Genomic DNA, 22,542 nt, shown 5'->3' on the forward strand with positions numbered 1-22,542 from the left:
ATTTTTAAATCATAATGTTCTACGTGAGATCTGTGGGACTTAATGTTTAGACTTCGTACTAAACATCAACTCTGTAACAGCTCTGAGTTCACACTTTGTTTCTCTCACATACATGAACACAGATGCTTCCTGAACAACTTGAAGCAGAGTTCATGCTTGTAACTGTCATTGTGTTATTAAAGTGAAAAGCCACAGCTAACGGTGTGGAGGCTGCAGAGCAGAAACCCACACAGCCCGTCTGCTGCAGGAGAGCAAGTTTATGATCTGTGAATGCTGCAGTCACACAGGTTATGTATCACAGAAGAAATTAGAAGCACATTCTTAAAGTTCAAATCTTTATTTTTACTTCAAACAAAAAACTACACTGTTACTGTGTTATGGTGGGATCTGAATACATCACAGCTGTACAAAAAATACACATAAAAAAATCTACACTTTATACAAACACAACAAAAATGTTTATTATGTGCATATATACTGGATGGTTTAAGATGATTATATGTGAAAAGGTCAAATGCTCTATAAAGAAACCAACCAGAAGTTAATTTTCATTTCTGACTGCTGACTCGAGGAAATCTGATGGTGAGAAAAGGCGAGCAGAAAACAGTCAGTCAGCATGTGTGCAGTTGGTGGACGCTCCCTTGTTTGTGAGGATCATCAGCAGAGAGAGTCCACAGCAGTACACCAGACTCTTCACTATCAGCACTGTGTACAGCAGGCAGAGCAGCTTCACCCTGCACTGAGACTGGAAGGACACTGAAGGACAGACAGACACAAAGAGACAGACAGACAGTCGGGTTATTCCTCTCACATCAAGGAGAAAAAGTCCAAATAGAAACAGTCACAGCTTCTTCTTCAAGTGGATGAATTGATGTAGTGTTTGTGTCCACTTGGGGCAGAAGAACTCCACAAGCAGCTAACAAACTGATCTCTGACATATTATGGTCTGTCTGCTGTTTGGTGCTGAGCAGCTAGTGTACAGTGGCTTTATCAGAGCTTGTTGGATGAAGATTTGATCAATTAGTGACACTTTAAGTCCCTAAACTTGTTCCCTCATTGGACATTGGAGCTGTCCATGCAGAGAGGCAGCAGGTGATCTTACAGTCAGCTGGCTGCAGAGCTGGCAGGTCTGCTGGCTCTCTCTCTGGAGGACAGGAGGCTGCTGGAGCTGGAAGCTCTGAAACAGAAACAGATGAGGAAAGCGAGCAGAAAACAGTCAGTCAGCCCGGTCATAGCGGAGAGAGTTCAAAAGTCAAATCAAATGTTTGGAGCTGCAGTGAGAAATGTCAGTCCTCTGCTCCTCTGCTCTCTTTGACAGCATCTCCACATGAAGCTGAATCACTGCTGAACACAGTCACCAAGCCTTCATTACCTTGTTGTGTTTGGGCCTCCACTGTGCCCCCCTCGTGCTTCACAGAGCATCTGTACATGTATGTGTCAAAAACATCCCATCAACCATCCTGATGGCAATGGTGCGTCCCGACTCTCTGAGCTCCAGCTGCTCTCCCTCAGCAGGGGGCAGCTCCTCCGCTTCTCCGCCGTTCTTCTTCTGTCTTTTCCAGGAGAACTGGACCAGAGGAGGAAACATGGCTGAGGCCACACACAGCAGGGAGCTGTTCCCCTCCAGGTGGGCTCTGGATGCTGCTGGGTACACGCTCACCACGGGCTTCACTACCTGCTCATCTGAAGTTTGACAGCAGCAACAAGCAGCACAGACACACATTCACACAGTCAGCAGCAGCTTCCAGCACTGCACTGCATTCAGTCTGATCCTGGAAACTACATGGACTCTGATCACTAAACTACTCATCAATACAAAGTTCACTACATACACTGGATTCAGCTTCATATCAAACACAGTCATCACCTCATGTCATCATGGCTCACATGTGGAACACTCAGCGTGGTTTTAAAGTCAAATTCAATTCATTTTATTTTTTATTGTTTTATAGAAACTTAATTCAGTCCAATCTTAAAATATATAAATTTGTCTTTATATAAGTAAAAATGTATTTTCCATATTAGTCCTTAGACACGAGTTCTAACAGAGATACTCTTCTGTCCAAAAATAAATTCATCTTTTTCATATTGTTTTGTACTATAAATAAAATTAAATATCATTTCACAAAATTCAATTCAGCAGATAAAATTTCCATTCTTCTTGTCTTTGATATATTTTACCATAAAGACCATATTTGTCTTTCATTATTTATTCTTAAATATTTTTGTGTAAAAATTGGAAAAGTAATGCAGTGATTAATTTAAGTTATGTTTTTATTCAAATAATAAACTGTAGCAAACATTTTAAACACTAAAACTGAAATAGTGAATAAAACGTTTTCAATAATACGAGATATACTTCATGATATCTTTAGTCATAAAAATCAAATTATATGACAAAGTATATTTAATAAAAAAATTTGACAAAAGTATTTTTGGAAAATTTTAGTATTATCAACTTTTATTGTCACGTACAAATCCACACACACGACTTAATCTTAGAAATACACAGCGGAGTTTAACAATGTCATTTTCATCCTAAATTTATGTTATATCATTTCTGAGTTTTCTAATCGGTATCCGTTTTTTTAATTTCATTTACCAGAAAACACTTTTGAACTAACTACATAAATGTTTGAGTATAAAAAATATTTGTTCCTCAACATAAAGTAAATATTGCCTGAAACCATATTTGTTAATCTATATTAATTTAATTTTAACATCAAATATGATCTTGTGTTGAAAAACCAGCAGTATGGTGCAGAATTACTGAGATGATCAAATCCTAAATATTTGTAACATCACTAATATTTGCAGAAATAAAGAATAACTTTAGTTGTTCAGTGAGATTTCAACATGTTTTCAGAGATTATTGAGCTTTTCTTATGTAACAATGGCTGCAGATGAATTCTCTACTAATGATGAAAAACTAACATGTAAAGCCTGAAGCAGCAGAAACTGACTTTAAACACATTTTCAGCTTCTACAATAAAACAACTGAAGGAAAATAAATGTTTGTTCTTACCTGTTACAGACAGTTTAGTTCCAGAGCCAAAGATGAAGTAGTAGTTTCTCCCACAGTGAGACAGACTGCTACAAAAACCTGTCTGCTGTTGAATGTGTCAGCTGAGGTGAATGAGTCCAAATGAGGAAGCAGGATCATATTTCAGCTCCATGATGTGTTTCTCTAATGTTCATATCAACATGACTGTCTCTTCTTCTCTTTTCTTTTAGCCACACTAGCAGCACGGCTCTGATGTTAATGTCAGTCTGTTGGTCAGTCCACTACTTTAGTCCACATGAAAATAGAAAATCACTATATAAGCACCAGTCCATTTATCCCATCAATGATACCATCACTACAATGAAACATGCTGCTGACAGTATCATGGTTTGGCCCATCTGGCTCACCATCATTAATCACACAATCAATTTTGAATTATAGCAGCAGATTCTAAAGAAAACTATCAGAACATCTGTCTGTGACCTGAATCTCAGGAGAAAGTGGGCCATGCAGCACCACAATGACACAAACCAGTCAAGTTTGTTTTCTTTGTTCCAAATAATGGTGAAAGAAAAATAATCCAGTGAATCCAGCGAGTGATGTGATGAGTCTCTGATGTCTTTCTGATGTGGTTTTGTTGCGTCCTTCAAACCACACCTGGTGTATTTTAGAAGTGAAACATGTTGGTCTGCACAGGCTCTTCTATTTTCAACACTGACAGGATTTCCTTTGCTGTTTCTTCTGTCCTGCACATTTTCCTCTGTTTTGTGCAGCTTGATGGCGCTTCTGTAAAAATTAGAGCCAGAGTTATTTTTAGTGGTGCAGAGCAAAGAGATGCTTCTGAAATGTGCTGTGGCATGTCTGCTGGAATCATCAGTGTTGTATTGAGTGGCCTCAATCAGCTCCAGCAGCCTCGTAGGAACACAAAGCGCCCATGCTGCTGTTAAAAATAGAGCTTTGGAACAACCAAGTCCAACAGAGTCCAACAAAAATGGTGTGCACTGTGGTCACGCCAGCATCGAATCCATCCAAGTTACATGGTTTATTAAAATAATCAAATTACAGCATTTACATTTATGTTAGACTACTTTTAATTAACTGCTTTAGCCCACTGACAATGAAAATTAAAAAAAATCTAGTCATTGACCTGTGTAGTATGTTAACACTATTGGAAGTAAAAATAACTTGAACTCCAATTTTGAAAACACAACTTTCTTTTTTTTAAGTTTTTTTTTAATAAAGCTCTGACTTGTATTCTGAGTCTGAGGTCTGGGAAAGAGTCCTGTAACTCTCTGTCTGCAAAATACAGTCTATAATGACCAATGTTGGGCAATTAATTATATAGTTACTTCTTCAAAAAGTAACTGAGTTTGGCAAACAACAAAGTTTTTTGCAGCTGTTTTTTTTTAAACGCAGCCAAGGCATTTTAAAATAAACATTTTACAGGAGTGTTACAGGAGATGTATCACTCCTGTAACACTCAGCAGTCGCCTCATTGCTCTGACACACCAACAAAACTATTGACTGCACTACACACTAACTACACAAAATTTGCGCTAAACGTCACAGATCTCTCACATCTCAAAACACCGCCGTCACCCCTAAAACTTCCCCCCGTTTCTTAACAACTAGATGCCACGTTTCCATACCATTTTCTGATTAGTCGACATGGTACTTTTTCGCGAATAGGAAAGGTAGAGGGGTGGGGTTTGTTTTGCTCACAGGCGTTTGAGCCTTTTTCTTATAAAACGCAGTTTTTTACTGTTTCTTCCGCAGTAAATATCTCTTCTTGTCCTTAGCGGGCGACCAGCGGCGATGGTCTGCCGCGCAACCAGTACGCTGCTGTAGGTGCCGCAGGTTCTCTTGCTTGACCAACGATTATCTTCCACGCTTTTCGATCTAAGGCGATGGTTCTTGCCTGCTCAAGGTCAAGTCGAAGGGCCTTCAAACCATCCTGGATTTGTTTCATCCATGTCTTCTTTGGTGCATTTCGATGCACCCTCCAATCGATGGGGGGTCAGCCAGACGCAGTAAATATAAACAACGAAAGTATTCAGGAAGAAAACCAAACACTGCAGATATTTTTATCATAACTCTGGTTTTACGTGGCCTATCAACACAATTTAAAAACTGGTATAAAGTCCACACTTTTCCCGTCAGTTGTTCCGTCTGTCCTGCTCACATCTCCAATGGTTGTACACGTTGTCATTAACGTGGCTTCACACCCACATCAGCCACGCCGCTTTGCTAGCTAAAACACCGGTGTCGGCACATAAGGACGCTGTCATAGCTTGTCAACCACGTTGATTAGCTGCGTATATACAAATATGTGAATCGCATTATTGGCTGAACTATGGGATAAGGTGGCATCGTTCTAATCCCATACGGGAGCAGCCAGTCACTTACTGACTAACACTGCAAAACAGAATTGTTAAAGTATTAATTTTAATTTTAATCCAGGTTAGATTTTTTTGTGCGCAACGCAGATTTTCTGCGCGCAGAGACCGTGCCAGCAGTGCGCAATTGCGCACGTGCGCAGCTTAGAGGGAACATTGATTGTTTCCATTAGCACAAAACACTGAGATGAATTACACCACCAGCACTGGATATGCTCATTCTCTCCTCCAACCTCTTTCATCCCAAAGATGAGGATAAAATCAGTATTAGTTCAAAGTAGGTTAGTGAGATAAGTATAACTGATGTTATTTGATTATTATTGTGTGACTGTTAATATTATTTATTTCTGCTTTTGCTTCACGTTCTCTTTAATAAAATATCTTGGAATTTAAGTGCAAATTGTGGACATTCCCTTTTTTTAAACCTTTGTGAAATTAAAAAAAGGGTAAAAATCGGAGTATTAATCATTTTAGTGTAAACAGCTCTGACAGGTTACTCCAGGGCTTTAAATGTAATATTCCCTTGGGACTTACTGTCCAGGCCTCTAAAATCAACCCAGTTATTAACAAGTGTCACCATCCAGCTGTCACACAGGTGTGACTGGTTAGATTTGACCTGCAAGGCTACTCCCCACATAGCAGACAGTTCTGGCCCGGATCTGGTGTCAAGCCGGCACTGCTGGCTGACTTCTGGCATGGTAAGTGGTATCTACAAGAAATGATTGTGCCGTGCCTAGTTACACTTTTGTCATGGAGATGTGTGAGGTGGGATGGGTACTTCGGGATGCTGCAGGCCTGTACAGCTCCTGTAGGGAGAGAAGAGCACAGTCAATGAGCCTCTGTGCTGTGTTGATGACCCTTTGGAGTGATGCTTTTTCCTACTGCCGGAAAACCAAACTTGGATGCAGTATGTCAAGGTACTTTCAACGGAGCACCTGTAGAAGGACACGAGCAGCTCCTTGGCTAAGGCGTTGTTCTTCAGGACCCTCAGGAAGTGAAATCGCTGCTGTTTCTTTATCATAGCTGTGGTGTTTGTTTTCCAGGATTGGTCACCACCCAGGTACAGACAGGAACTTGAAGTCAGAGACCCTCTCCACACAGTCCCCATTAATGTGTGTGGGCTGAGGGTCAGATTTGTTCCTTCTGAAGTCAGCTATTATTTCTTTGGCTTTATGGATTTGGGGACCAGGTTGTTTCGACTGCATGATGATGACAGTTTTTCCACTTTGTCGCTGTATGCAGACTCATCTCCCCCCACAACAAACCCAATCACAGTTGTGTCATCTGCAAACTTCAAGAAGTGTTGTACGGGTGGTAGTGATGTGTCGTTCGCAAACGAAATGGCTCTTAGAGCCGACTCTTCGCGAGCCGTGGGTTTTTTTTTTCTTTCTCTCACCCTCTCTCTCGCACTTTTTTTCTGCTTCACTCCGCACGCGAGCCGTGTGCTTTGCGCTGGGCAGAGGGGAGGGGCCGTAGTTACACTCAGTAGCACAGGAACAGAGCGGGAGGGAGAGAGAGAGAAAGAGCCAGGGACAACAACGTCACATTAGAAAGGTATAGTGATCATCTATTTTCAGTTGCAGATGATAAAGGATTCAGAAAGTTTATTCATGCAGGCCCATATGACAGAGAATGTGCATCTTCTTTTTGTTTTCATATTTTAATTTATATTTAATTGTGTTGTGGTTTGCAGTGTTTTGTGTTGTTTCACTTTAAATTTGTTTAAAAGGAAAAAGCTGAAAATTTAAATAGTTAAAAGTTGAACTGTGAATAGTTGACTTTTGTATTATATGATTTATTTATTACATTTTATGTGGAGTGAATAAATAAAAGTATATTTACGGTGGCCCCTAGAGACAAAGCACGTGCAAACTTCAAAACACGTAAAAGCTCCAAAACACGTAAAAACTCCATAGCATGTACAAATTCTGAAGCACGTGAAAATTCCAAAACACATACAAAACACAACAGAAGTGCTCCAGGATGCTAGGTGCAGTGTTGAGCTTTTGTTACCTAGTGGCTGCACAAGCCAGCAAGTACCAACGACCGGATTTGGTGTGTGGTAGTAGCAGGTAAATGAACATTTTTATTCATTTACCTGCAATTATCTTCATTACCTTCAATTATTTGAATATATATGAGTGCTTGTGTATAAATACACAAACAATACACATATGCTTTCAATTGTGTGATTTTAGTGATCTAGGTAGCTCTGTTTTGGAAGTTCAGTTCATGCTAGAAATGTGCTTCGGAGTTTGAATGTGTTTTGTCTCTAGGGCCCACCGCATATATTTATATATAAATAAAACCAATTGTTTTTACATTAGTAATTCCCTTTGTGCATAACTTTATATTATTGTTAATAATAAATTAATTAAAGCAACAAAACAACCTGAAGAGCCGGTTCGGAGCCGAAAGAGCCGGCTCTTTTTAGTGAGCCGAACCAAAAGAGCCGGTTCTCTAAAAAGAGCCAGAAATCCCATCACTAACGGGTGGGTGGGGGTGCAGTCGTGAGTACACACATCCCTGATAGGAGCCGGTGTTGAGGCTGAGGGGTGAGGACAGGTGGCTTGAGGGAGGCCGAGGTCATGTAATTTGGTTACTAGTCTGACAGGGATGATGGTGTTAAAAGCCGAGCTAAAATCAATAAAAAGAATCCTGACGTAACTGTCCTTTTGTTAGGGTTGTATGGAGGGCTATGGCTATGACATCTTCTGTTGATCTGCTCTTCCTGTATTCGAACTGGTGGGGATCAAATGTGGCTGGGAGTCCTCGAATGATGTGAGAACCTGCATGCAGCCAAAGCTGCTTGAATGTAATTGGTCAGAAACACAAACAGAAATCTTGTCCTGTGATTCCTGATTCAACATATTCAGATACAAATCAGTTTATTTGGATCAGAGAGAAAAGAAGGTGACAGAAAGATGAGGCACCATGACTGATTCATCCTCTATAAACATTCACAGGAAACTGATGGAAATCTGTCCAACAAAATCAGCGTCCTAATGAGCCGCTGCTAGAAGGACAAAATCCTGACCTGACATCAGTCCAAGATTTGTCTTTAAAATGTCCTAAAGTGAAAGTGTCTGGTTAAATGTACTGAAAGGTGTAAAACAACAAGTGCTGCTGGAAGAGTTTTCATGAAGAGAACATTAACACTGTGAATGAGGGATGGACTTTGATTCAGTTTGACACAATCTGTTTTTCTTTCACTTTGAATAAATGTTTTTGTGGAAGTTTGATGTCATCTGTTCCTCTTGTTTCTGTCTTAAAACATGAAAATCTGTTTAAACAGAAATAAATAGAATTGAATTTCTGACAGCAGTAAATAAAAATCGTCCCTGAGCTCAGTATGTTTGTGACTCTGAGATGGAGGTGAAATCTGTGAACCTGGGCTGTGGTTTACTGCTCTCTTCCTGTCACAAACACTGTTTGACATCTGTTCATCTGTTGGTTTTTGTTCAGGCTGCAGGGATCATTTCTAACTGTGGGGATCAAGCTTAACACAGGAGCAGTAGTAGGTGGCTGAATGATCGAGTTTAACTTTCTCTATCTTTAATTCACAGCTGTTCTGTTTATTCTCAGCAAAGAAATCATCTTCTTGAGGATGATCGTAACCTGTTTCAAGTGTGCAAGACACATCACTCTTATCCGTATACCCAATCACTCTGAATGTTTCTTTCTTCTGGTACCAGAATATCCAGTCATCATCACACTGTTCAGTCCCTCCACAGCTGAAGGAGACACTTTCTCCAACTCTCCTGGTCAATGTTAAATCATCCTGAATCAGCTGTTCTGCTGCCATGGTAACCAGTGCTGTAGAGACACAGACAGATAGATGAAGGTTAGTGTGACAGTGTTTGTTCCACACTGTAAAATGTAATTCTAGATGTTTGTTATTTCAACATATTATTCCATGTCAGTATGACAATAGATGACTGATGTTGTTGTTATAACATAGAATTATAAGTTAAAAACGTCCCAATTACACCAAAAAAAGCTAACTTGAAAACTCATGTCCAGCTAAATCAGAAACTTATGTGAACTTGACAATGTGGTGAAGTTGAGCACAGCAGGGTTCAAAATTGCTTCACGTGACTGCTATCGAGGTGCATCATGGGGAATTGGCGGTTAAAGACAAGCTGACCTTACTTGGACATTTTCTAATCATCTCCATTGAAATCTGCTTTCAAGGTGAGTAACATCGGTTATAACTATAAGGAAAGTAGCTACAAAAGTTGGAATACGTTTTTAAATTTATGGCATGATGTGTGTTTTTCTCTTTTACCGAAACGTTTGCTTTAGCTAATGTAACTTTAGCCGACAAGGTCCAGCTTGTGCGTCATGACCAAACTTAACCTAATAAACTGATATATGCCCTTTTTATGGGTTTAATGTTGCACGGACCAAATCAAAAGTGTTGTGCGGCTAGTTTTAAGGTTGCACATTCAACCACTGTTGCGATACTAGCAAGCTAACTCAGCTAATTAATATGGCTTATTTCATATTGCCTGTGTACTTGTACATTTCTTTTAACTTCACAGCCTGTTATATTTTGGTGGAGGTTTATTTTGGTAATATTTCCAGTAACTGACTGACTAAAAGAACTTTTTAGTAGGACTGTTGTGCTTGTTGTCATCTCTTTGTCCCTATGAAATCACTTAAGTTGCTATTTACTGCTGTGTGCTGAGCTGCAAGAGTGTACTGAGGAGTGAGACAAAATATGGTCTACAAACCAGCATTATATTAGTTTTTATGAGATAGTTCAGTGTTTATCTTATGCTGGCTAACACCGACCAGCTCATATTGACTATTTATTTCCATACTGCCCTGCTCTTATGTTTCAGACAGAAGTCTGTTTCCTTTTTTTGAGTGTGGAAAACTTTCGTACTCTTATCTTGGCCCAGAACATTGATGGATATTCTTCCTTTGGGTTATATTGGTGTAAATGATGAGCATTTTGGTACTTGTGGTTGTTGTTTTTTGTTTTTTCATCAGAGTTGCTATCATCACTTCATCAGGCATTCTGCATATGCCATGCAGACCAGGTTATACCTGGGATCTCCCCAGAAAATCCTCCACTGTCTTCATTTCTTACAGTAATGATATTGTGGAATTATTTCTCTGCCTGAAACACTTCATGCTTAACAACAGCTCCATTTTCACTTTTTTTTTTAAACTCCTGTGATCAGTATGACCAAATTGTGTGAGTGTCCATACTAAAAGAGCTGTAGTGATAAAATAATTGGTATCAGAGACACTGAATTTTGGCATGGTATACTGCAGAAGGCCCTTGGGTTGTTTCTCTGATTTGTTGCATAATTTGGCTTACTACATTCCCTGTGTTGTAACAAAAATAACATTGTTTATAGGTGTCAGAAAATTGTGAGCAAACACACCTATAAGGCGACAACAGTTTAATTATATCTGATATGTTTTTATTTTATTTTAGGACTGTGAAGCCAAACTAGGTGCTGGGCATTTATTCTTGTCAATGGAGTGAAATGGTAAGTTACTTTTTTTCATACTGGAAACACCACAGATTATATTGTAATTTAATAGCTCTGTAGAATAAAGCACTGTAGTGTCAAGGTACTTCTGAAGAAGTAATATTGGGCGATTGATGATCACATGCAGGTGGCATAAATTAAGTATTCAGATATGCTACCAACAAATAATTCATTAACAAAAGCAATGGAGAACACTTTTTATGCTACTGTGTTTGTAATAGCATCCATAACTGAAGGTTTTTCATTAATTTATTTTCACAGGTCTAGATGATCACATCTGTTTCTGTCTTTTGAATGAGGTGGACTTGCAAATTATGTACTTTTTTTTGTGGAAATCGCAAGAGAATCATTGAACATTACAGTAACAGTCACAGACATTACGGAAGAAGCTGTCCACTACCCTGCATATACACAGACTGTGCACAGTATTTCAGATGTAAAAAAGCCTTGCGGGTCCATTTAACAGATCATGAGGTCACAGAAGGAGTATGTAATGGACTTGCTGGCTTTAAAGTAAAATGCCTGTTGTGTAACTTTAATCAGGCTGTTGGACTAAAGCAGTATATTGCTCATCAAGGTAAACATCTGAGGAACAGGGAAATTGTTACTTGCCCTTTTAATCAGTGTTCTTTTAAATCACACCTTTACTCCAGTTTTACATCACATAAGAGTCGTTTTCACCCTCATTCTACTTTAAAAGATTTCAAGACAGAGCTTATTGTCCAAGAAAATGAATTTGCAGAGTTTGGATCTGAAGTAAATGTTGATTTGCAGTCAGAAGATACTCACAGTGATGGCCATGTGCCACTTCAAGATAATTGTGGCAGTGAAGTAGAACACCATGATACTGACAAAATTCAGGAAAAGCTTGCATCTTTACTTCTGCGCATGCAAGCAATATTGCATGTTTCCAAATTAGCTACCCAGGAAATAATCAATGAGTTTTATGAAATTGGCATTTTGATAGGTGATCTAAACAGGAATACAGTGAAAAGGGTTTTAAGGCAGCACAATGGTAACATTGATGACGACACTATAACTTTGGTAACTGATTCCTTGAACAGCCTCAGTCCTCTTTGCTCCATTTCAGAGAGTGGGTGTTTAGGATCAGAACAAAAAAGGTTGTCCTATTTCAGAGAAAAATTTGGCGTTATAGACCCAATTGAATATATCTTAGATTTAGCATCAAAGAAAACCTTTGTTTATGTTCCGGTTCTAAAAACTCTGCAGGAGTTGTTAAATAAGGGGGATATTATTGACAAAGTTTTAGAAAAACACAAAACAGGATCAAAACCTGGCCAGTACAACAGCTCGTTTGATGGCTCATATTTCAAGGAGAACCCACTTCTGTCTGGGGAAGAGCAAAGCATTTCATTAGCTCTGTACATTGATGATTTTGAGGTCTGTAATCCTTTAGGAACCTCAAGAAAAAAACATAAATTGTGTGCAATATACTGGGTGATTGTAAATTTACCAGTGAAATACAGGTCATCGCTGTCTAGCATTTACCTTGCTCTCTTGTGTAAAAGTGTAGATGTTAAGACATTTGGATATAAGAGGATTGTAGAGCCACTTCTGAGAGATCTCCAACTGCTTGAAAACCAAGGGGTTTACATAAGTAGGCTGGGAACCAGTGTTAGGGGTACAGTGTTGTATGTGTCATCTGATAATTTAGGAGCACATTCCTTTGCTGGTTTTCAGGAGTCATTTAATGTGGATAAATTTTGTCGGTTTTGCTTAGCCAGTCGTAGTGATATTCAGCGTGTTCCTGTACGAAGTGGGTCATTTTCATTGAGAACAAAAGAGTCATATAATGCTAATGTTTCAAAGCTCAAAGAAAATGTGAAATTGAAAAGTGCTGATGGAGTGAAAAATGAATGTGTATTAAACAAGTTGTCTTATTTTCATTGCATAACTGGGTTTCCCCCTGACTTTTTACATGATGTTTTAGAAGGTATTGTACCTTGGGAGCTCTGTTTGTGTTTGAAAACTTTGATTGGAAAGAAATACTTTACATTAGATTATTTGAATACTGCCATTCAACGCTTTCCCTATAAATTTTCTGATAAAACTAACTGTCCACAGAAAATTACAGAAAAAATACTTGTCTGTGAAACTATTGGGGGTAATGGCCATGAGAACTGGACTCTGTTGAGGTTGCTACCTCTGCTCATTGGTGACGTTGTACCTGAAAATAATGATGCTTGGTGTGTAATTCTGGAACTGAAAGACATTGTGGAACTTTTAGCATCCTCCACTTTTACTGAGGAAAGCCTGTGCTATCTTGATGCTAAAATAAGTGAACACAGGAGACTTTTGCAAAGTGTGTTTCCAGGACAGAAACTTAAACCAAAACACCATTTCCTGGAGCACTACCCTCATTTGATCCGCTGCTTTGGGCCACTGGTTGACTTTTGGACAATTCGTTTTGAAGCTAAACATAGCTTTTTCAAGAAAGTGGTTCGTGATGTCAATAATTTCAAAAACATTCTACTGACTTTGTCTCTTAGACACCAGCTTATGCTGGCATACCACTTGGACATGACTACCCTGTTTAAACCAAGGGTGGAAGTTAAGGGAGCATCAAATGTTTCTGTGGACATGCTAGCTTCCTCTGTCAAGCAAGTGATGAAGAAGAAATTTACAACTCTGAGAAGTGTGTCACTGGCTACAACAGCATACATACATGGGACACAATACACCACAGGAATGTTTGTCTCATTTGGAAGCACAAGTGGACTTCCTGATTTTTGTAAAATTGTTCATGTGCTGCTTGTATGCAACAAGCCATTTTTTGTTTTGGAATCTTTCTCAGCTTGGTATGTGGAGCACCTCAGATGTTACGAACTCTGCAAAAGGAATACTGCTCAACTGATGGTAGCTGAACCTGAAGAGCTTAACCACTACATCCCATTGTCAGCATACACTGTACGGGGCAGACTCCTGGTGTCACCAAAGGCATTTCTTGTACATTAAGGTAATTTGTTTTTGTGGCATATCATCCAGGTCATTGTAGGCTAAGGAGCTTGGAAAGAAAAGCGTCTGGACTTCTTTAAGTTGCTTGAAGACGTTTCACCTCTCATCTGAGAAGCTTCTTGACCTTAGAACTGAAGAAGCTTCTTGGATGAGAGGTGAAATGTCTTCAAGCAACTTAAAGAAGTCCAGACGCTTTTCTTTCCAAGCTCCTTAGACAGTATTTAAAGTTGTTTTCTTCCCCCCTCCATAAGTACAGTGGAATCCTGGCTTACGAAAACCCCATTTAACAAAAAATTCAAGTTATGAAGGCACTTAACGGCAATATTTTTGCCTGTGGTACGACAAAATGCCCGTGTAATGTAATGCGTTTTGCTGTTCCACTTGAAAGACGTATTGTTGTTGCAGTGCACTATTTCGTGTGCTTTTCGTTTGCAATTAGCCTATCGTTCATTCATAATGGGGCCGGCATAAATATGAGCGAGTTTAAAAAAATTTTCAAAAATATTATTGCACAGTGTATGTACATACATTAATTAATGTAAATGTAAGTTTTAGTTTTAATGTTTAGAATTAAATTCCATAATGTTATGTACATGTACACATACGTATGCTTTACGTATGCTTTCTTCAGCCTCCACCAAGAACTTCGTCTTCAGCAAGCATCGCCTCACTCAAAAGGCGATGGAAAAAGGTGCTTCGACTTATGAAAATTTTGACTTATGAAAGACCCTCTGGAACGAATTAATTTCGTAAGTCTGGGTTCCACTGTACAAGATTCATGCACAGGTTCAATGCAGTGTTAATTTAGTCACTAAATTTCATAACTAAATAAAGGCTAATGTACGAGGTCTAGTAAAACTATGATGAAATGTATTGGCATTTTCCTCCAAGAATTAAAACTAGATGAAAATGTTCTGGAGAAATGTAATCCCATTCGAAGTAATTAAGTTTTGTAGAGAGGCGGGATGAGTTTGGAAGTGATCCAATCAGAAGTATCCCTATGCAGTAAAGTGAGAATGCACAATTTGATCTGCTCCCTCTTTCTCATGAAAATGTGACAAAATGCCAGTGCATGGGGGAGAAAAGTAGACATATCGACACATTTCAAATGAAGGAAAATAAGAAGCTTTGTGAATAGTGTGGAGCAACTCTCACCGGTAAAATCTTGAAAAACTTTGACACTTTATATTTTAGTCACTGAATCAACTTTAGATTAAGTCAATGATAATCTCCTGGTATTTATTATAATCTAAAACTAAATGATGTTTTAGTCAAAACACTGACTATAACTAAATCAAAATGTGCTGTCAAAATTAACACTGGTTCAGTGTTTTGTAACTTCCCATACAGTAAAAAAATACATTTTTCCTGGCCAAAATATATTTAAAATATATGGTAAATATATTTTGTATTTGTGATGCTCCAAAAAAATATATTTTTGAAATTGAAAATATATTTCTTTCAAACCAAAATACATTTCAAAACATATTTTAGGGTGAATAAAATACATTTCCAACCTTTATTTAAAATGTATTTAGTGCAATAATGATGCTAATGATAATAATACTAAAAGTAACATGTTTTATGCACAGCTGCAAAAAACAGTTGGATTCAAACGAAACAGAGTCAAAGGTCTATCACGAATTAGGTTGTTTATTCATTTGCTTACAGTATTTCACATTACACAATATCTCACTATAATGTAGCGTTCATTGACTTTGAAATTATCTGTCAGTGATACAGTAAACAAGATACAACAACTGCTATGTACACTTTAGTTGTTGACAATATTTACAATAAAGGAACTTAAAGGAACACACTCTACTTTTTTTGGAAATAGGCTCATTCTCCATCTCCGTCAGAGTTAAAAATGCAGCACGTTAATAGGACTCTGGAGCGTGATCTTATGGGATGGGGCGTAGCCAGGATTTTTGGTCGAGGCGCCATATTAGCAGGCCAAACAAATGCTTGCTGTGTGGCCGGTTGTAATGTTAGATTGCACTACCGGCAAAGGAATAAGCTTGAAAACAGGCTCTCTTTTCATTGTTTCCTCACCTGGAAGCATCATGAGGGAGCTTATGTGTTGGATGTTACCAAAAGAAGGCGTCTAGCCTGGATAGCAGCTGTGAGACGAGCTGATATTCAGTTCTCTACCATCCCCAGATATCTGTTGGTGTGCTCCAGTATTTTCATTCAGGTAAGTTCTAAATAAGTTCATATTATTCTTTATATCCTGTTAGTTTCATTTTCAATGCACTCTGAGATCATAGCACAAACTTAGATCAAACATGCAGAACTACCTTCTATTTATAGAGTTGCTAATTATTTGGCATTATTGCAGCAAACCAGCCTATGAAATGAATGAAACACATCCTGACTGGGTTCCAACACTACACATGGGGCACTACGAAATCCCTGCTTCAAACTACATGCTACATACCACCATGCCAATGAGATTACTTTTTCCATGTGAGGGTGAAAAGGTGAACCTCCTGGATAAGATGGCAAAGGTTTGCTGTGTTTTGGTGAACATGTGCCCCAGTGTGATAGTAAAACCAGGGAAAAATGCTCTTGTTAAATACTTTTAAGTCTTGTGCTGTTTATGTATTGATACGTTTTCAAAAGAGACAGTAAATTACAGAATGCTAGTAGTGGGTGATATTATTTACATGCTGTCATTTTTTTATGTGAACATTTTGTCATTTGTAAACTATACATGACATTGATTCTACATGGTAACTGATTTGATGTTCTACAAAGTGCTTTTAATTAAAAATAGGCAAACATTTCTTTGTTTCTTTATTCAACTTTTGAACAGTGGTACTTAGTAAGTACATATTCAGTAAATGCAAAGTATTTACATGGCCCCCTAAATTAAACATTATGGGTTATTCAGAACAGAACTATGCTTGGAAAAATATTGTCCCATCAGTTGATCCAACTCCTCCACAGTAGCAGGATGAACTTTTCTTTTTTGAGGACGGCTTCTTTTACCTGTCACAACGAATGGTCTGTTTATGTTTTGATCAAGAACCTTTCTTTGGGCAGCTGAAGAGAAGAAGTCTATCTTATGGCCAACCTCTGGCTGTATCTTGGTCATATTACCAGGCAAAACCCAGTATGCAGGTTCATCTGTAAAAGTCCTTGTGCCACAGATCAACACTGTTGCTTCTACATTAAACAGAAGAGCAGCAACATGGGTGCAGGTCTCCACGACTCCGGCCATACAGGTGCAGTGGGCGGCTTCAACCTTCCCTGTGATGCGCACAATGACCTGTGGCTGCAATGCTGCAATTCAGTCTTTAAGAGTGCAGTACCTGAAACACACACAGACAAAGTTCATTTAAAGACAAGAGCTTTAATAAGCCAAGGCCGACACAAATGTTCTTTATCTACTTTCAAATCCATTCATCATAAATGTAACAAATAAAGTGTTTTTATGTATCCATCTATAGAACGCTGCATGTTATATTCTAAATCTGCCTGTTTCTTTTAGAAACCTATCAGCAAAAATGAACCTAAAGTATGTAATGCAAGGATGTAATCACTTTCAAGAGGAGAAAACATAATGTTCGACTTTAAATGACAATTATGGACACCTAATATGATAAGGAGATTCTGCAGGTCATTAATCAATGTATAAAACTAAAACAGAATGTATTTTTAGTGACACAGGACACAAACAAGGAAGCAAGATGTGTAATTAGGATTATTTATAATAAATATGAATTAATTAGGGCAATTTCTTTAACCATAAAGAATAACTAAATCCTTCAGGACAATGTCACATCAATGCACTGAACTCACTATGTTATCCCTCTAACAGAGCCTCCACATGTTCTCACTGTAATTTCCCCTCATGAATGAATTTATGCTTGCACTAATCTGAATGTTCAGGGGAATCAAACACATTTACTCGCAGTACTCAAGCTGACTTACCTTTGCTTGAATGACGGTGTACTCACAACGTGGAGGCTTAAAATAGCCAAATCTTGTACCCAGTCCTTGGTGAATTGGATGTGCGCCCAGAGATTTATAATTGCAAAACTGGTGCGCCGTGTATGCGCTGACTCCACAGACAAGGTACCAGAGTAGATCATGCTAAGTCAATAGCGGTTTGGTCTTCAGGGTTTCTACTCCACGGCTATATTCCATACAGGTCCACATTTCACCAATCAAGTACCGTCTCTTTGCATCTGGACACAATCTGTCTCTATACTGTCCTTTTTCTTTTCAGCTACGTTTCAGAATGGTTCGTAGCAATCTTGTTTTGATTCGTGACCAGCCAAGATGGTGCTGCGCTCCCACAATGCATTGCGACATTACGTCAACGCCAAAGCCCTTTGCGTGCAGGAGAGTATGCGCATGCGCATTGCCATGGTGGTTAAAAATAAAGATATAATGAAAAGTAATTAATAAAAATTAAATATTTAAACATTCCCCAAATGTGCAATGAACGTGCAAAACTCTCTTTATTAGTTGTTGCTGTTTCTTTCTTTCTTTTTTTTTTTTTTTTGAAAAATAACGACGTCTCTGAGGCGCGAATTCCGACAGTGAGAGGAACGGCCGGATACAGGAGACGGGAAGAAACAAGCCGATTATGTTCGCGTTAATTAGGTGGTTGGAAGATGTAAAATTCTCAATTCTGCCAACTGAACATATACGAGATTTTAATGAGGATGAATAATTAGTGGAGGAAACGGACCTTTATTTGGTGGAGTGGCGACAAGGAGCCAAAAGGCGGGTGGCCGGTCTATGAAGCCTCCATCATCAAGCTAGCAGGTGCCTTTTCTCATATAATATTACTTTATTCTCGCTTATTTGGCACGGAAGCGTAGAGCTGCCACCCAGGCAAAAGAGAAATATAAGTATATCACGTTATAACGTGAAAAGGTTATCGTTCTAACAATATACTATCATGTTAGTACAATATACTTTTCATGTTTGAACAACATGTTTGAACAACATTGTACGAACAATGTACATAATTATCACGTCCGTACAATATTGTGCGAACGTGACAATTATGTATATTGTAATAACGTGATATTATATTATACAAACATGAAAAGCATAATGTTATAACAATAAACATTCAAGTTATAACGTGATATAGCTCTATTTTTCTTTTGCCTGGGTGGCAGCTCCACGCTTCCATAATTTGGTAATCAAAATATGTAACTTAATTAATTTTATTGTGATGTACTTTTGCCTTTTCTTATTATTCTACCTTCTCAGAAAGGGAAAAATTACAAATAAAACTGTTTACACTTGTTATATACAATAACTATCAAAACCTATTCACATTTAATTTGGCTTTCACAGAAATCCCACCTGTCCTTCTGGCTACAGAGTACTTACCAAAGTTAGAAACAAAGCACAGTTATGCTTTATTAATGTTCGCTAATTACAATGTTCCACATTTCCTTGCTTTTTAAGTCATTTTAGGCTTTTTAGAGTTTTTGTTTTTTAGTAGTAATGTTTCTGCCTATTTATTTCAGCCCATGAAATCGAACGCAGATCTTCCTGATGTGAGATTTACATAAATGTAGGTAATTTTGTTTGTCATTGTCATTAATGTTGTTGCTGTTGTTGTTTTTGTGCAGTTTGCAATCATATAAACCTAGCAAGCATCAGTCAGCACAGTGACTAACCTAAACAGATTCTTGCTTTATTCACATATATTATATGTAATTATATATACCTGCACATTGTACCTAGGGTTGCAGCCACTTGGCCCCACCCCATTGTTGTGACAGCCCGGATTGTACTTATACACTGCATCTGAACAGGGAACAGTCTGCCACATTATTGTATTTTTAAGTGACTTGTTTGTAATACATGAATTTGTTTCTTACAGATGTCAAAGTCTCAACCTCATGCTGCCCTCCCCCATCCTCCTAAAGTAAGTATTTGTTGTTGTAGTTTTTATGCAGTGTCTGTGTCACATGCTAATCATAATTATTGAAATAACTGTTTTCTAACAGATTTTCCAAAACACTAGTTATGTTTGTTGTCATTCAGACTAATACTACTGCTTAGACATTGCTTAGTGGTCATGCATGTTTGACAAGCTTGTTATGATACCAAAACAGTACGCCTATCACAATAATCAATATATCGACTTAACACACAATACATGTACATGACCTCAATAATTGTTGATGATGCAAATTATCTGTCATTATATTTACAAAAATAAAATATAATAATAACAACACAATAACATTAAATAACATTGTTTTCTATTTGTTAGAAAAATTACTATTTATTCAAGTTTTTATGGTATCTAATATTTTGATACCTAATTTCCATGATCTAAATATTTTTAGAATTAGATGTTGGTTTGTCAATTGAAAGTGTGTAGATCTTGCATTATTATGGTGTTATATTATGATTATACATTCAGAGACATAAAATGGTCTTAAAATGACAATGACATAACTTGTCGCAATTGTTTATGAGGCAATATACAAACCAACAAAAAGTTGTTATCGTAACAGGCCTTCAAAACAGACGGTTTTATGATTGATAAATTCAAAAAATAAATACATGTAATTTCTCAGAGATTCTCTAATATTCAGTTACAGTTCACAACACAGATACCTGTACATGCTGTATTATACTGTAAATATAAATCTCTGCATTTAGCATCCCACTAGAAGAGTCACAGTAACTGCCTCTTTTTTTTTTTTTTTTTACAAATACCTGTACTATTACTAACACATTTACTGTTTTACTTTTAGCCTGTGGATACAAATGCAGATTTCCTTAATGTAGGTTGTGCATTTTAATTACATCATGTTATTTTTATTATTATTTATTTATTTATTTATTTTATTTTACATTCAAATATGATTGCTAGTAGGTAAAGAATAGTTCACCTATAATTGATATTCCCAATTAATTTCTCACCTCTGATTGAATGCCTTTGTTTGTTTGCCTTTTTTGACTATAACAAAACATTTTTGCAGGATATATATGGTGAACTTATATGCATAGATACAGTCGTAGTGCTTGACACATGCACACACCAGTAGATGTACTAAAAAGGAAATAATTACAATCATGATGTTGATTGCTGATGTCAATATATATGTTTTAGAGGAATGTTTTGTTTTTCACCTTAAATGAACTACTGTATATTGTTTCAGAAGAGATTTATTACCTGACTCTTATATATTCTTCTGTTTTTTGTTTGTTTTTGTTATTTTCAGGTTCAATGGTGCGTGTTCTTCTAATGGCCGCCTTCCCACTGGAGGTTTTGATCCACAGCAATTTAAAAGGTAAACAGCTTTGAAAGTCAGTTCAAATGGTTAGCTAATAGTATTCTAAAAAGCCTACAACTCTGTCACCAGTTTCTTTACCAAAAAGTACCCAAAGTATCTCTCAATAGCATATCATTGTAGCTCAAATGTTTAGTTGTACAAATATCAGATTTTTGGAAATCTAAAACTAGTCAAACACTCAAATGTTCATGCTTTTTATAGGAGGACAAAGCAAAACGGACATCGGCGCAGAGTGAAGAACTGCCCTTCATAAGGACACTATGACAGCCATATATAGTAAGTTAAGACTTTCTGTGTATCTAAAATTGCATACAGCACAAGTAACTTACTTTGCAACCATTACAATAGGTTGCAAAGTAAGTTACCAATACAAATAGGTGATGATGCATTGTAGTGGTTGGTCTCAGACAAAGAAGGTCAACAGATTTATGAATGCTGGAGGGTAAGGAGAGACGACCAAAAGGGGTGTTAGCATTACTGTAATGTGAACTGGATAGACTTTCCATCTAGGAAAAAAAAGAGGTAAAATTATGTGTAAAATATATCTGTATTAATATCTGTATCTATATAAACAGAAATATCTGTTTGCTAAATGAAGCTAGCTAACATAAATCATATTTTTATTTTAACTCTGATAAAAGTAATAGAACTGTGACTTTTGTTTGTTACAGTGGCGGTAAGGAAGAGGTTTCCCAATTTGTGCAGAAGGGCTTTGAGGATTGCAGTGAAAGCTGGGGAACTGAGACTGCTGGAAAAGGAAAAGAAATTACATTTTAAGTATGTTGACTTATGTTCATACAATCACACACACATATACACACACATATGTGTGTGTATATGTGTATATATATATATATATACACACACACATATATGTGTATGTGTGTGTTTCTTTTAGAATGTTTAAGTATGTAATGAGAATAAAATTATAAAATGAATATTCCTTGCTTGATTTATATGCATGTTTTAAACATCAAATAAAGATTTCTTTCAGCTGTTACATGTGAATGTGGTTTCTTAGAAATATATGAAGGGTTAATTTTATATATTTTTGAATGATTTTAAATAAGTTTAAATTGTATTTTGAAATATATTTTATAAATATATTTCAAAATATAAAAAAACAGCCAAAAAATATATGTGTTAAAACACATTTCAAAATATATTATAAATATATTTTTAAATATATTTTAAAATACATTTTGAAACATTTCAAAATATACAAAAATGGCCAAAAAAATATATGTGCTAAAATATATTTCAAAATATATAAATATATTTTAAAATATATTTTAGCACATATATTTTTTGGCCATTTTTTGTATATTTTGAAATATGTTTCAAAATGTATTTTAAAATATATTTTT

At 37.1% G+C, this 22,542-nt stretch overlaps 2 long non-coding RNA genes and 1 pseudogene across 4 annotated transcripts; 2 read left to right on the forward strand and 1 right to left on the reverse strand.

Moving 5' to 3' along the window:
* Positions 1-351: 351 nt before the first annotated feature.
* Positions 352-4,674, reverse strand: LOC120434147 (annotated as a pseudogene).
* A 4,844-nt stretch (positions 4,675-9,518) lies between these two features.
* LOC120434455 lies at positions 9,519-13,877 on the forward strand. Of its 2 annotated transcripts, none has more exons than XR_005609098.1 (3): positions 9,519-9,594; positions 10,853-10,907; positions 13,726-13,877. It is a non-coding gene; the product is annotated as an uncharacterized LOC120434455 (long non-coding RNA). The 2 variants fall into 2 exon arrangements; XR_005609099.1 differs by lacking the exon at positions 13,726-13,877 and adding an exon at positions 11,172-11,585.
* A 4,550-nt stretch (positions 13,878-18,427) lies between these two features.
* On the forward strand, positions 18,428-21,953 carry LOC120434454. 2 transcript variants are annotated; one of them, XR_005609096.1, is made up of 7 exons: positions 18,428-18,668; positions 19,388-19,434; positions 19,747-19,791; positions 20,633-20,662; positions 21,104-21,172; positions 21,377-21,451; positions 21,847-21,953. It is a non-coding gene; the product is annotated as an uncharacterized LOC120434454 (long non-coding RNA). The 2 variants fall into 2 exon arrangements; XR_005609097.1 differs by lacking the exon at positions 20,633-20,662.
* The last annotated feature ends 589 nt before the right edge of the window (positions 21,954-22,542 follow it).

This window comes from Oreochromis aureus, linkage group 18 (genome assembly GCF_013358895.1).
Source record: "Oreochromis aureus strain Israel breed Guangdong linkage group 18, ZZ_aureus, whole genome shotgun sequence".
Taxonomy (NCBI): Eukaryota; Metazoa; Chordata; class Actinopteri; order Cichliformes; family Cichlidae; genus Oreochromis; species Oreochromis aureus.